Genomic DNA, 14739 nt, shown 5'->3' on the forward strand with positions numbered 1-14739 from the left:
TGGTATATTAATTCCCATTTTCCTGAGGAATCTCTTACTAATTTCCAAAGTGGATATAAGTGTCATCACTCCCACCAGTGAAGGAGTTTTCCCCTTTCTCCACATCCTCTCCAGCATAAACAGTCATTGGTGTTTTTAATTTTAGTCATCCTGACAGGAGTAAGACAGTATCTCTGAGTTGTTTTGTTTGCATTTCTTATGGCTAGGGATGCTGAATACTTTCTTAAGTGTCTCTCAGCCATTTTAGACTCCTCTACTGAGAATTCTGTCTTTAGTACTGTACCCCACTTTTAATTGGATCCTTGGGTGTTTTGTAGATTGCTTTTTGACTTCTTTTTATAAATTTTGGAGATCAGTCCTATGTCACATGTAGGGTTAGTAAATACCTATTTCCAATCAGTCGGGTGCATTTTTGTCTTGCTGACTGTGTCCTTTGCCTTACATAAGGTTCTATGTTTCAGGAGTTCCCATTTATTGTTATTCTTAGTGTCTGTTCTAGTGGAGTTGTGTTCAGGAACCAGTCTCCAGTACCAATTGGTTCAAGAGAACGTCCCACTTTCTCTTCTAAGAGGTTCAATGTGGCTGGATTTATGTTGAGGTCTTTGATCCATTTGGACTTAAGTTTTGTGCATGACAATAGACATGGATCTATATTCAGTCTTCTACATGTCAGCCTCCAGTTATGCCAGCACCATTTGTTGAAGATGCTTTCTCTTTTCTGTTGTATAATTTTAGCTTCTTTGTCAAAGATCAGGTGTTCATACGTGTATGGGTTAATGTAGGGGTGTTTAACTAGATTCCATTTATCTATCTGTCTATTTTTGTGCCAATTCCAAGCTGTTTTCAGAACTATAGCTCTATAATACAGCTTGAAGTCAGTGACTGTGATGCCTCCTGACATTAACTTGTAGAACAGGCTGTTTTCAGCTATCCTGGGTCTTTCCTTTTCCATATAATGTTGAAAGTTTTTCTTTAAAAGTCTGTGATGAATTGTGATGGGATTTTAATTAGGATTGAGTTAACTCTGTATATTGATATAGGTAAGATTGCTATTTTTACTATGTTGAACCTACCTTTCCAAGACCATGGGAGATCTTTCAATTTTCTTGTGTCTTCTTTAATTTCTTTCTTTAAAGATTCGAAGTTCTTATGACACAGGACTTTTGTTTGTTTGCTTAGCATTATGCCAAGGTATTTTATGTTGTTTGTGGGTATTAAAAATGGCGACATTTCTCTGATTTCTTTGTCCTCCCTTTTATCATCTGTATATCTTAGGGATACTGACTTTTCTGAGTTGATTATGTATCATGTCATTTTGCTGAAAATATTCATCAGTGGTAGGAGTTCCCTGGTACAGGTGTTTGGATCACTTACCTAAACTCTCTTATCATGTGCAAATAGTGAATGTTTTATCCAATTTTATCCCTTTGATTCAGGAATTAACTCTGGAGTAAAAAAGCAAAACTCTCTTCAGGATTTATTTATAAAGCCACGTATAGAGGAAAAAAGCTTAACAACAACAACAACAAAAAAAAAAACAGAACTCTTGACTCCTGTCTTGTATGTGTAATATGTGCAGCCTTAAGTTCACAATTTAGCATTTAAACAACGAAACCCTTAAATTGAAAATGTAAGAAGAAAGGTACTAAATGCTCATCTCCTGACACTTATGTTTGCTTCTGGGGAGAAATGGCAAACAAAGAGAAACTTTCATTTATTCAAAGAAATCTTGCTCTCAAGCCACTCTGCTGCAACACTGCACTGTGACTATTTTTGGTACTTGGGGGAAATCACAAATGAAGAGTAGCTCTAAACTACTCCCCTGAAACCTGGAAGTGTGACTGTGTTTGCTTATTTGGTAAAATCACAAATAAATAGAAAATTTCTGGTAAACAACTAAACCAACCCTCAGTTTTTTCTGCTGCAGCCTGGAAGTGCAAGTGTGTTTGTTGCTCTGAAGGAAATAGCAAAGAAAGAGAAACTTTGGTTCCTTTGGTTTACATGGCAGCATGGTCCTTCCCCTGAAAGGTATTGTGATGCATTTCTTGTAGAAGATACTAAGGCAGAGTCAGGGGAGAGGCAATGCAGAGTCTTTAGCTTTAATACAGGTTTTACAGATGATTATCCTGGAAGGTTTTTTGGCAAATTCTGTAATTCTACATCCATTCCTCAGAATAGTGTAGAAGTATGGTTTGAAAATAATTGTAACAACGAAGTAGCATGTTGCCATCAATTACATCACAGTCTAGTACAGTGGACCCTAAGAGGCTTCAGAGGAAATAGGACAAAACCAGATGGACTGTTTTCTCTTTTCTTGGTGATTTCCACGAGTATCACTGATTTGAGATATGGTTTATCAAGGATAAATTAAGTTATCAATACACAAAAAATTATTATACGTAAAATATAACATTCTACATCCCAATGAAGTTTAGTTATTTTGATAATGTAATGCAAATTTAAGACTTTTTAAATAAAATTCAAAAAAGCACAAACCTCACACTTTAACAAATACTTTATCACTATTTAATCCTGTAATGTTTGTACATTATACACAGTAATGCAGAAAAATACATTGAAAAGAAGGAGAAAAAAGAAAGAAACATATATTCCTCTCTCCTGTTAGAACTGAATAATGGTTTCCCTCAAACTAAGCAACTAGTCTATATTTCCACAAACTTTGTTTTAAATTTTAGTTTTGGATAAGATCTGAGATATTGTATGTTGCTAAGTAGTAAGTACATGGATAAGCAAGCATTGAGTAGTCTTAAATAATTAATTTATTATTATTTTTCATGGAAAAATGGTCTGTTTCTTCCAAGACTATCAATACATTGTAAATGTTTGTGTATGAGTGTGCCTAAAACAGACAGATGATATATAGAATCAACATAAAATTTTCAGAAGTTTTTAGGTTTTATTTCTTGTTTCCAGGAACATTAAGGAAGACATGACAAGTGCTTGTCACGATTTCTTACCTTTAAGCTACATATCCCATGTATCTTAAAGACCTTAATGAATTTTGGTGGTATTCATAAACTTTGCAGTTTCTAAAAAATACTACTATTCCCCGCTCCATGATGTTTGCCTACAATTTTTAAAGATAAACTCTCAGAGGTATCAGATAATGTAGAATTGCAATCTTAGGTACTTTTGAGGGTGAGAAAATCACAACACAAATTTTAGACTGATCTGAAACCAAATTCAAGGCTATTTTCAGAAAGTTTGTTAATTTCATAGTTAAAACTGACAACTGATTTTCAGATATTTGTGTTCTACTTGGAATAATTAGGTAGATCAAGAAACTAGGAAGTGAGCATCAGGGTGTATTTAAAGAGTTTTGGCAACAATTGTGTTAGGGACAATTACAAAATCATGTCACATGCAGGGTTAAATATTGAGAAGAACAGAAGACATAGGGAAAGGAGTGAATATTGTAGAGGATAAATAGCACTGAACTCATTTTGTATACAACATATCCAAACCTACTACTATAAAAAGTGTCTTTTATGTGTAGACAAATGTAGCACCATTTTAAAATTGGGTCAGTAGACAACAGGACAACAATTTATCTACTGATATTATAGACTACAAAATACAAAGGTCAATGCCAGGAATGTGTTACCTTTTTGGAGTTGATTTCCAGGGAGGTGACAGTCATTACAGGCTATTGGTAATGTTGTTGTCTAAGCTAAAGAATCTCACAGTAAGGTCCTATTGCTTAAGACACCACACACTTAAATCATAGGACAGTGAGAAATCAATGTAGTATTAACCTGTATGTGTTATCCCTACTGGATCACTTTGGAAATTCTTGGAGGTTTCAGACTTGATATAAGAGGTGAAAAGAAATTACTAATCCTATTAAATTTTGGATATAATTTATTAAAATGACTGACCTGTGAAAAACTGCCAAGTGATGAAATAATGGCATGTATATTATTGGAATGAACTACAGTTTCCTAATAGCATTTAAAATCCATTCCACAAGATGAAACCAATATATGGTACTGTTACTAGGGCTAGGAGCTTATGTCTAAACAGGCCCTAATCCCTAGGAGAAATTCACTACCAACATAGTAGAAATAGGATTTAAATAACTCCTAATAATTTAAATTCATTCTCATATATAGCACATCACTCAGTTTCCCTCATAGAGCAGAAATTACTTAAAATATACATTAAATGGGTAGGCTTAATTACTTCCCCAAAATGGAGAAAAAAGTACACTGTGTTCATATTATACAAATTAATGTGTGTTAATTTTTCACATTGTGTTATTTAAATTGTTCTGTGTAAAATCTTGTATAATAAACAAGGAGCATCTGATAGGTTCTATATACCCTGAGGCCCATCTTCCATGCATTTTTAATAACTAAGAAATTAAAACAATGAACAAAGAAACAACCACAGTGATAAAAATTAATGACTTTTAGGAACCTTTGTGTAGAAAGAATAGTAATGAGAATGTGGGTGACGCATCAGCATTCCTTATTGCTAAAATCAATGTACAATATGAAATTTCTATTTTCCTTCTTGATTTCTTTTATCATCGTTGTACATTCCTTCAAAGAGAAAGACAATGCTACCCTCAGCTTGCCATAAGTTCGCCCCAGTTATTTGTCCCTTAGAGAAAGCTATTAAATATTACATACAGCAGCAGTATATTTGGGGATTTTTTATATATGAAAGCAATTATTTATTGGGAAGAATTGAAAAATTTGCAAAAATAGGAAATTAAAGTTTCAGATTTGTTGTCTGATAATTGAATTCTCTACAAATCCTCTCAAATATGAAACCAGGAATTCCTAATGAAAAGGGTATTCCTGAAAACTCCCAATGATTATAATTTCACAAACATACAGACATGGAAATGCTGCTGGTACTACACCTTTTGACAATTTATCATGTATGATATTTAGTCCTCTAAGTACCATCGTGATTAATCAAGCACAGTATATAAAGAATCTCCTCATATATGGCTTTTTCTGCTATGTTAGAACATTAACTTCATGAAAGTGCTTCCACATTTGAAATTTGGGCGTTTGGAGCACATAGCAACCATATGTAGCTCCAAAACAAATTATCTCTTACCCTTTTATTGTGAATGCTGTGTCCAATCTATAAAAAAACTAAAAGTTGAAAAAGCAAAAAAAACTAAAGCATCGTTATTAGAAATGCATGGATAGTAGTGATTAAAACAAATGAAAAATATGAGAAAATTTAATGAAATGTAAAATGACAGAAGCAAAACACACTAGTATTCAAACAGAAGATTTCAAAATGAAGGGTTTTGTAACATTTTACGTGAGTATATAAAAAATTAATCCACTAGAAAGACAAATGCATTTTTCTATGAACAGCATATACTACCAGATGATTAAAAAGGTAACAAACAAAAAGCTCAACATTCACAGGCAATCTAAATAGACAATTTAAATGGTGGGCATCTTGGTGACTTTTCTACTGCTTTGACAATACACCCTGACCAAGGCAACTCTTATAAAAGAAACAATTTAACTGGAGTGTTGCTTATAGTTTCAGCGTTTCAGTCCATGATCATCATGGTGGAAAACATGACAGTAAGTATCTCAGTGATGTTACTGGTGAAGCAATTTAGAGTTAAAACCATTTCATTAGCAAAGAAAGAGAGCTGGACCTGAAATTTGAGAAGCTGGCCATAACAGCACAGTTTCTTCAAGAATGACACACCTTCACCAACAAAAATGTCTAGATATTACTCCCCAACAAAACCACAGTGCTTCAAAATGAATCTGCTATTTCCAACAATATGATTTTTTTCTATGAGTTGTTATCTTGGGAAAGCAGAGACACTCCTAAAATCATTTAGTGTGTTACCGTTCTTTACGATTGCTGACTGCATCTGAATTGTAAGATTCTACTTTGGGAAAAGAAAAACAGTACATGCAGGGCATTTGGAAATCAATATAGAAACAATAGGAAAGCATCCACAGTTGAGGACATATACAACCTACCTAAGTTTCCAACTTGTTGAAAGATAATAAAGAAAAAATTAGAGGAAGGTGTTGTAGTGCACATTGTTTGTCCTAGTATTTGGGACACAGATACTGGAAGGTCTCTTAGTTGGAGTCCAGCCTGGGGTAGAGATCCATTTTCATGATAGCCGGAAAAAGGCAATGAAAGAAAGTTGGTGAACATATAATTAAACAGGGGGAGGTGCATTTTCTAGCTCTAGTTACCAACAGATCTTGTAAAATTTAAACCTGTTATTCTGGAGTCAAATATAAAAGAAACAGCTATGGAATTCATCCAAAGGACTAAGGCAAGATTATGAGGTCAGGCATGCATCAGAGGTGTACCTGAATGCGGGTTTAAAGGGGCCATTGCTTGAAGCTGTGAAGTTGAGGCCTGGGTTGCATTTGAGAACCCAAGATGTTTGATAAACTAAGTTTTAGATACCTGCTAAGGAAAAGTGCAAACAGGGGGTAGAATCAGTCCTAACATGAGAAGGATGTTTCTGATAAAATCAATTAAAGGCATAGAAGATATGTGGAGTGTTTTGACTTCAGACATGGAGATGCAGATGTTGGAAATTTTTTTGTCTAATTTTAACATTATTGGAGATTACTATGAAGGAATTTCATGAATCGCAGAAGAGACTTTGAAATTTTTAACATTTGTTGACACTCGTAGACTATCAGGCATTTTGAATTTGGACCGAAAGCATTTTTTGCATTGTGACATGGCTTCAAAACATTGGTGGCCAAGCAGTAGAGTGTGGTGGTGTAAAAACTGGATACTAAAGGGAGTGGCACTACTAGGAGGTGTGGCTTTTTTGGAGCGGTTTTGGCCCTTGTGTGGGAGGTCTTTGAGTTTTCCTATAGTCACGTTACTCCTAGTGATATGTCATACTTCCCGATGCCTGCAGATCCACATGAAGCAGATCTCTCTCCTGCACCAAGTCTTCCTGAACGCTGCCATGCTTCCTGCCATAGTAAAAATGGACTTAACGTCTGAAATTTAAAAAAAATTAAAAGATTTCATATCCATGTTGCAGTAGTCATAGTGTCTCTTCATAGCAATAGAAATTCAAACTCAGACAGCCATCTAGACAACATATAAACAGAAAATTTTGATGTATCTAATAGTATAAGCCAAATTATTCTAAAAGGTTTTTACAGAACGTTCCAGCCAAACAGAAAGTTGTGAATTACTCCTCTTGGAATTTTCTCCCAACTTGACTGCATCCTTAAACACAAAGAAAATCTCAAAGACCCAGTTTCAGGAGAGCCAAGTATAGACAATTAAGGAAAACATCAAAAACATAAAGCTGGTGAACATGGAAATGAACAATGGAGCCATGTTCCAGGCACAGTCATCAGTGATCAAAAGAAGTGGGAAGCTTCAGGCACAAACAACTGGTTATGGTATTTAGGATAAAAGGAAGTGGATTATGCAATTTTCTCCCACAGCTAATGAAATCTATTAAGTCCAGCATGTGCCTGTTGTCTCTGAACGGAGTCCTAGAGAGGCGATTGCATGAAGTTTTGAGACTGAAAGTTGAATTGCTTTGATTTTGATTTTATATGAAATTGACGTTAAGGAATGGCATGAATCTGTGAAGAAACTGCACTTTGGACTTTAAAATGTTGTTGAGTATGTGACAGTCTATATGAATTTTTGAAACTAGACTAAATGGACTCTGTAATGTAATTTTGGCTCTGCTTCCATCAACTAATATATGAAGGGTCTATGATGGCATTTAAGGTAGTCGTCAATATCATTATAGGGGAAGGAAATTTGAGGTAGCCTCTCCACTATTGTTTAGGTTCTTATTTGGGTTCATCCTTCTGGGAATTACGCAGTGTTACATTTCTCATTAATGCCAAAAGGGCTCCCTCTGTCAAAGCATCTCTTTTTTGCATTCCTTCTCTGTCCTCCCACCAACTCGACCTTCCTGATGCCATTAGGTCTCCTCTCTCATTCTTTCACTCCTCCTTTTTCTCCTACTTCCCTCTCCCCTCCCCACATTCTCCTGATGGACTCTTAAGATTTTGTACCTTTTCCCTTCTCATGGGATGGGGGCAGAGATCCATACAATTGGAAAGAAAATGACTATGATAGCAAACATTAGGTTATTGATTTTGATAATTCAATTTTAAGGAACTTCTTATCAATTTAATCTGCTATATCACTCAAATAATAAAACCAATGTAGACCACATATTAATATGATCTTTGTATTTAATTTTTGCAGTAAAAGGGACTATAGCATTTGATTTATGTCCCCATTTGTGTTAATTATACTGAGAGCTAAAATATTTATGTTTCCACATAAACTATTTCCCACACCAACATGACTAGGTAGATTATCATACAGAGATATTCATAAGCAGAATAAGGAAGAAACACTTCACAGTGAGGGATGAAAATTAATGAATTTTAGAGTTTCTGGGTTAAAAGCAAACATAGTAATGTCATGAAGCATTAACGTGATATCAACTGAAAAAGGAAATCAGTTACAATAGAAGACCAAATATATCTTGATATATGTTATGTCATGAAAAGCAGTGAAGGATTTATGAGAAAATGCATTTGACATTGGTATTTTCTATTTTCAAATAATTGGCATTATATCAATACAATGTGTGTCATCGTGTTAAAACAAGATCAGACTAGGTGAAGTTGGTTACTCACTTTGCATTTTCTATGATGAAAGTAAATGGATATTCAAATACATTCTGATGTTTCATAAAAATTTAATAATTCACTCTTGAGTAGAATAAGTTATTGTGATTGTACCTTTTCTGCACAAATCGTGCCTCACTATACAAGAGGTCATAATAGAAGAGCAAAAAGAGTTACCTATAAAATGGAAATTCACAGAGTAACATAGTATATTCCACAAATAAGAGACAAAAATTCATATCACTACATTACAGATGCAGTGTTTACAGAAAACAACAGTAACAGAATATACTCAGGAAGTTACACATATGTTATCATCAGTATTATAACTTGCAATATATAGATCATATTTATTAAGTCTTTTCTCAATGTGGCAGGACCTTAAAATAGTTTTATCACCATAGCTTCAGAACAGCAACAAAGTTGCCACTGTGGGGAAAATGATGGGGAAGACCACAGTCCAACTACTGGCATCCACATGTAGCTCATGTCTAAGGATTTACTAATACTTGCTTTAGAATCCATGACCCATTGCTCTTTAGAATAAAGAGCTCTCCTTCAGAAACTTGTGAAATATGTCCCAGTATTATGAAAGCAATTTAGAAAGGAAAGGGCGTACTTTCAACTGGATGACTGTCATTTAATGGAATAAAGTATATAAACTAAAGTTTGTGAAGCTTCTGATTGATTAATATTCATTTTGTGTGTGTATCTGTTGTAGTAGACATCAACAGTTGGTTGATTATGTGTGCAAAAGAATATGCTTAAAAGATAGGTACAAAGTGTGATTATGAACTGGCCTTATTTCTCCATAATAATAAAAATAGATGTGCTCACAGGTAGACTGGATGTGTCGAGGAAACTGGAGGAGGGAGATGGATAGGAAGAGGATACAAGGAATACTTGCAGGACGTTTCCAGAAATGAGATAACTACATATTTAATGGCTATTGTTTTAAGAAATGAATGTTGGTTGTTGACACACATGTTGCATTTCTTAGTGAAATTATAAGTAATAAGTAGTGCTTAATTATGTTGAGATGATATTAGATTCCTGGACTTATCATTTGTTGTTTCATTCAATGACTAAACAAGTCAGGATGCTTCTGTTATTCTCATTGCCCCAAATGATCTAAAGTAATTTTTAATACTCAACTTAAATTGTGATTTTTGAGATTGATTTGCAAACGTACACGTATGAAAATTTGTTGTTTGAGTCTCTGTGAATTTGGCCATATGTGTTTGCTTATCTAGTGAATATCTGGAAAGGGTCTAATTAAATCTGTGCATTCTATTAGCCTGTTTCCATGGATATTCCTTTCACATGTTCGAGCATGTCATCTTGCTGAGAGAAAAATTCCATGTCCAAGTCCCAAGAATTGTATCAGCCCTTGTTGCATCACTCTTACTATCTTTATACCAAATTGTCTTCATGAGCCTGGAAAGGGAGGATTTATGAAAACATCCCATTTAGACATGAGTACTTCACAGTCTCTCTGAATATTGCCTTGATGTGATTTTCTGTTATGATTGTCATCTACAAGAAGCTTCTCTGAGGGTCTCTGAAAAAAATTAACCGAGTAGTATTTCTTTCAAAATAAGTATTTTTGAATATTTCAGAACATGTTTCATTCTATTTTGAGAGGGGATTCCAACAACTAAGGATTTTACTTATTCCTCAACAAATTCACATGCAGTCAGGCATTGGTGGCACACCTTTAATCCCAGCACTCGGGAGGCAGAGGCAGGTGGATTTCTGTGAGTTCGAGGCCATCCTGGTCTACAGAGCAGGGTCCAGGACAGCCTCCAAAGCAATACAGAGGAACTCTATATCAGAAAAAAACAAAAACAACAACAACAACAAAAAACAAATTCACATTCATATGGAGTACATCTGGATCTTCTCAAACTCATTTCAATCTTTTAACTTGGGCATATTTTATATATTTCATAAACAACTAAATATTATCATATCTATCCCTACCTACTTGATAGAATGCATCTTGTGTTTGCACCAACATGATGCTTCCCCAGTTATTCTTGATGCATTTACCAGAGAGTAGCATTGCATGAAATAATTAATTAAATTTCTTATTACTGTCTATGGACTGAGCACTTCTAAAGGTGGGTTTGAAATATTACAAGTCACCCTGGCCTACCAATAGATTTCTAAATCTGGATGGGTCCCAAAGTTAGATTGTAGCTTAAAATATACAAAGGAAAATACTGGACAGAAACAAAAATGCAATACATTATGCTACAAAAACAAGGGTCTTTAGAATTTACCTGGAAACAAGACTGGATGGGTTCCTTGGTATACTTAGGGCTCTCATGATGCTGAATCCATTCAACTGTCAAATCAGCCTTCGGTATGCATTTACTCAACCACTGTATAAATTACCTATCTATGAGTGTATATTAATATGAAAATATATTTACATTTGGCTAACATGAATACTGACTTCTAATATATATTTTATGAACAATCAAGCACAAAGTTTATTGTTCCACATTTTAGTTTTCAGTAACTTTTCACAGCATTTGTATGAAATTTGGCTGCATTAACAAAAGCATATGTGACAGAAATATGTGGAAATCAGTAACAAAATCATTCCTTATGGGAAAAAGGAAACATCTCTACTAATGCAAAAAGAGTTATAACATACCTTGTTCTCATTTTGTGTGATTCGTAATGTATTCACTTAAAGTTCTAGTTCAAGTCCCTCCTCTCCATACCTGAATTCAGTGATGTTCTTCATATGATTGTACTTATACATCCACACATGAAGACACACCCAGACACCCACACTTCCTCATCTGGTTGTTTTATTGGAAACAACAAAAATACTCATATATGAAAATGTATGGTCACATAATTTATTTCTTGTTTTGTAAATTTCTCTAAGTTTTTTATATCTAATAAAACAATGCATGAAGTTTAAGGATAAAAATCATGAGAGTATGCATAGATAAAGTAAGATCATATTTTTTCATGTCCTTTTGGTATGGAGGCACAAGATATGAAACTTTAAATATTCTTCTTAGAATATTGGCCATTAGAAGGTAACATTCCTTAATTCAACAGGTCTATAATTTTCCAAATAGCAAACTTCAATACTGATTTATATTTCTGAGTACTATATTATACAGTATGTGTAACACATATGATCTTAGATCCCAAAAATTAAAGAAGTCCAGCACACATAAAAATTTGACCAAATAAAAGTAACATCTCTTCAGTCACATTTGAGGGTTGTTAGCACCGAAATTTATGAAAAGCTAAGGCTGTTTATGGAGAAATTCTTCCCCATTGTATCTCTACTAGCAAACTACAATTGGGCACAGGATGCAGAAAATCTCAGCAGAAGTTTGAAATGACATTTAGATAGTGACTATTGGAGTCAGCACTGCTTCTCAGGAACACATTGATGACCTTGTTAACTGTGACAACAGGGATTCTATACCATCCCAGTTTTTCAAAACAAAGAGACTCAGTAGTTGTTCTGCCAACAGCAATGTGTACACAGAAGGTAGTGTTCATCCTGATTCTGCCAAATTTCACTCCCAAACAAACACACAGTGATTTGTATAAATTATGAACTGCCATTTGTCAAAGGCTACTTATCGGCTAGGTGCGTCTAATTGCTAACCCATTTGTATAAAAAAGGTTGGATGGGAAAGGGAACCAGGAAAGGGAGAGTGGAAGAGGAGGGGAGAAGAGGACATGGGGGAGCAGGTTGAGTTATAGGAAAAAATAGAGGACAGCAGGATGAGACATACATAATAGGTGGATTCATTCTAGGTTTGAGTGTAGGTCTGGCACTCTTGAGATTTCCAGAGATCCGCAACTATGACACCAACTGTCAATATATGCAATAGTTGAGAGACTACTTTAAAGGCCTCTCCCTGATAATGATTTTGAGGAATATCTTACACATCATGCTAGAACTTCCATCCAGTGACAGATGGAAGCTTAGGCAAACACCCACAGCTAAACACTGAACCCAGTGACAGAGAGGGAGGAGTGATGAACAAAGGGGTCAACACTGGATTGGTGAAACCCAGAGAAACATCTGACCAGCACAAGGGGGAGATGGACCCTGGACTGATAGCTGATAGTCCAGCATGGGACTGATCCAGATCCCATGAATATGGGTGTCAGTGAGGAGAGACAACTATGCAATCTATGGGGCATTGAGTAGTATATCAGTATTTATCCCTGGCTCACAAATTGACTTTGGTTGCCAATCACACAATGAGAGATGTTCTCTCAATCTGGACATTGAAGGTGGGCCTGAGCCCTCCCTGGAATGAAATGACAGACTTTAGAGATCCCCCATGGAAGGTCATACCCTCCCTGGCGAATGGAGTGGGGATTGGGTTTGGGGCTGTGTGGGCTGGTGGGGGAAGTGGGCATGGAGGGGGGACAGAGGGAGGTGTGATTCGTATGGGAAGCACACTTCTTTCAAATTTAGATATATAATAAAAAAGTATAAAAAAAAGAGTTCCAGGCTTGCAGAACTTGGGGATCATATATACTGTTGAATATTTATTCTGCTAAAGCACATTCCAAAATGTTATGCTTTGTGTCAGGTTGTAGGTTATTTTACAACTACTTCTAGAATAAACCTCCTTATGCCTGCTTGCATTAATGTACTGTTACACATCACAGATAAACTGCATGGAGTTACAAAAAAGCACACAAAAATAGCAGAGAGTTAAATATTCCATTTAAAAGTGACAGTGCTTAATTTGCAGTTAGTTAGTTAGTCAGAGGCTGAAGCCCAGGGGTGACCCAAGGAGAAGGCTATTCTATTAATTGCATACTTTTAGGCAAAGTACAACTGTCATGATGTCTTCCTTTAGTCAACCCAACTCAGCCAGGAGACACCACTCCTGGCTGATTATGACTCTTCCTTTAATTATAACATTCTATTTGCTTTCCTTCAAACACATAAGTGAAAATTGTGACGAACCAGATGAATTTTGAACTGATATTCCGTATAAATTATACCTAATGAATCTGAATACAGAACTGGGTGGAATTATGCTGGACACATGAAATGCAAAATCTAACATGCCTTTTTATTTTTAGTTTTTCTACAAACAAAGATGTCAACCAAGAAAAATATTCTGCATTCCATTTGCAGCATCACTGGCTTCATCGTCTGAGTCAGACTCACTCTGAGTTGTGCATCTGTGTGAGGTACAGCTGTAGGAGGGAGAGCCTCTGGAAAACACAAAGAATGCATAAAGGGAAGGTGATATGTCCCACAGAATTCCACAAACTTAATTACTATGACACAGTAGTCAAAATAGTGCCTCCTGTACTTTTGGTTTCAGAAATTGCTTGCTGAACACAAGTATCTTAGGAGATTGCCAGGAAAATGAGAGTAAGTGACATAAATACTTCTCATCTTAATGGCCATTGCTAGTAATTACAGAATAGTTAGAGGATCTATGCTAAATCACTAACAAAGCGAACAACCAATGGAATTCCCGGAAATCTGACCTCTTTCAGAAGAATAAGGTTAGGCGCTCTAGAGGCAGGTATGCCAGTAAGTTTTTGAGGAGAGTGGGGAAATCAATGCAACTGTGAAAGCTGAGGAGGAACATTTTGGATTTTTTTGTCACATAACACCAAGTAATGGAGAGAAGGGAAATTTGCTAATTCTGGAGGGCTTTCCTTAATAAAGGTTCCTGTAAGGTATAAGCATTCTGAATTTTCAAAGTTCCCCATCTCAGCAGAGACACTATGGAGCCTGTTGATGCCCATATTAAGGGTGTTCCGAGTTCCCCATCTCATAGCTAGCCAAGCCCCTACTGGAAGCAGTTGCCTGATGGATGAATACCTTGTGTCTGACACAGATTGGCCACTGGGCCAGACCCTCCAGAAGCAAGCATGTGTGGCCAAACCTGTTGTTCCTGTCCATCAGCATGCTCAGGCTGCTCTGAGTCCACAGCTTAGGTTTCAGCACCAAGAGCATGTCCCTGTTCATGTCCAAGAGCTGGAGTTGCTATAAGCTGCTGCTCACCTCCCTGGCAAGAATGTCAGATAATTTGTTTTAGGC

At 35.8% G+C, this 14739-nt stretch overlaps 1 pseudogene; it reads right to left on the minus strand.

Annotated features, from left to right (window-relative positions):
• Window positions 1–13603: 13603 nt before the first annotated feature.
• Window positions 13604–14474, minus strand: LOC110339395 (annotated as a pseudogene).
• Between the last annotated feature and the right edge of the window lie 265 nt (window positions 14475–14739).

The sequence above is a fragment of the Mesocricetus auratus genome, unplaced genomic scaffold (genome assembly GCF_017639785.1).
Source record: "Mesocricetus auratus isolate SY011 unplaced genomic scaffold, BCM_Maur_2.0 Super-Scaffold_100030, whole genome shotgun sequence".
NCBI lineage: Eukaryota > Metazoa > Chordata > Mammalia > Rodentia > Cricetidae > Mesocricetus > Mesocricetus auratus.